Source organism: Ipomoea nil, unplaced genomic scaffold (genome assembly GCF_001879475.1).
Source record: "Ipomoea nil cultivar Tokyo-kokei standard unplaced genomic scaffold, Asagao_1.1 scaffold1558, whole genome shotgun sequence".
In the NCBI taxonomy this organism is placed as follows: domain Eukaryota; kingdom Viridiplantae; phylum Streptophyta; class Magnoliopsida; order Solanales; family Convolvulaceae; genus Ipomoea; species Ipomoea nil.
Window position 1 is genome coordinate 900,910 of NW_017617986.1, and position 2,076 is coordinate 902,985.

Consider the following 2,076-nt stretch of genomic DNA (forward strand, 5'->3'; position numbering starts at 1 on the left):
TGAGAGGATAAAGCTACTGGAATTCCTTTGTTTCTCTACTGTGTAAAATGCTTCTCTACTGTGTAAAATGATACCGAAGTTTGGCATAACTTAGCCCGCAAGGCCAGCCAATTTTCAATTTTCGGACGACATTCGTGCCCACGCACGCGAGCTCGGGCTTGAATCAAGCCTTTTTGATCTCTTCTAGTTGGATTTTGATTTGCACCTCCCCTTGCGCGAGAGAGCCTCTATGCTATACAATTCTACAAGCTTCAAAAGAGCTCTTGTATATAAGGGGGGCAAATCTTCTTTCCAACCGAACGTGGGACAAAGTCCACTATTTCCCTTCATTTCCCAACTCAAATGGGTCTACTTTGAGAATCAATATCTCATTCACCCATTATCCGTTTTGAGCGTACAATATATCAATCTCTTCGTCTCACTACGAAGAACCCGAATCCACTTTGACCCGATTCAAATCAGAAGTGGACCCCACTGATAATTGTACCACAAAATAGCCACTTAATATATCATTTTATGCCATTTTAAGCTAATTTTTCCAACAAAAACAACCCAAAACTCATACAATATACATAGACCTGCAGCTAATTGGAGATAGGGACACTTTTCTCTGTGTCATGTCTCCTAACCCCCTCTCACCCTCAAGAATTGCCTTTAGTTTGCAGGTATAGGGGTGTTTGATAAATAGTTATTAGTGAATTGGGTTAGTGATTTGACTAGTTGATATCATTAGTTGATTGTAGGAAAGTGTTTGGTAAATTAGTTGTTAGCTGATAACTGATTACATTCAAAAAGTTTATCGAAAAAGCTATTTTGGGCGACTTTTTTAATTTTAACATTTTGGAGTAATAAGTTGTTACAAAAATCTCATTAATAAAACACTCATATTGATTGTTTAACCACATCAAACAGCTAATAGTGATCAAGTAATCCAAAATTGACTGATAAGCTAACTATGTTACCAAATAGGGTCATAGTATTACCATGGATTGTGTTGGATCTTAGCATTGCACTATGCTTACTTTTCAGTTGGTCAAACTCGAGCATGCATAACCATGGAGTTCTTTAGTTATTTGGTTATCATATCTTTCTTAAAATCAATTGGTGATAAATTGGTGATAACTACTTTCCTCCATGGTAAGCCACAATGCCACAGTTCGATGATGCTGAATTCGGCCATCCAGGCCGCAGTCCCAAAAGATTGATCTATTTCTCTAGTTATTAGCTCTCTCGATCTTTTAATTTGCAAACCAATTACCCTCTAACTGGAATGTTTGATGCAGTGATATTCTTATCAAATACTCAAAAGAAGTGGGGAAACTGGGGCTGTTGTGCTTGAACTATTATCAGAAACTTTAGGTCTTCACCCAAACTATCTCAAAGACATTGAGTGCAACAAAGGGCTAGCTGTTTTGGGGCATTACTACCCAGCCTGTCCAGAACCAGACCTGACTTTTGCTTGGAACCACCAAGCATGCTGATAATGATCATACAGGTGGCCTTGGAGATCTTCTCCAGGCAAGCCTTACCTTAGCTTTCATCTCAGTTAATAAATTATCACTCAGATGTAGTGTTTATTTAAATTTGTGCTAAAGCTGACATTTTGATTTTAACTTGTTTGACCCATTTTTGAAAAAAAACAATTTACTGTTTTTATTTCTTTTCTGGAAGCAGCTTGTGACGAATGAGGTTCAAGAGCTCAGAACACAGAGTGTTGGCAAACCAATGTGGTCCGAGGATATCAGTGGCATGTTTCTTTAGTACATCCTGTTACCATTCTCGCGGGTTTATGGACCAATTAAGGAACTATTGTCAGAGGAAAATCCACCCAAGTATAGGGAAACCACAGTTAAGGAGTTTGTAGCACATTTTCAAGCAAAGGGCCTTGATGGTACTTCTGCCTTGTTGCATTTCAGGCTCTGAATTGGCAGTTTTCTTTGTTTTAAGTAGGTAGTGTTATTTGGGAATTTGCTCTTTAATAAGCAGTGGCATGCTTCAAGGCTTTATGGAGTTGTTATTGGAAGAAAATAAAGGGAAAACTACCATAACATGATAAATTATTTTTACTGTTAGTAA

At 38.0% G+C, this 2,076-nt stretch overlaps 1 pseudogene; it reads left to right on the forward strand.

Moving 5' to 3' along the window:
• The first annotated feature begins 572 nt into the window (after window positions 1–572).
• LOC109189543 lies at window positions 573–2,076 on the forward strand (annotated as a pseudogene).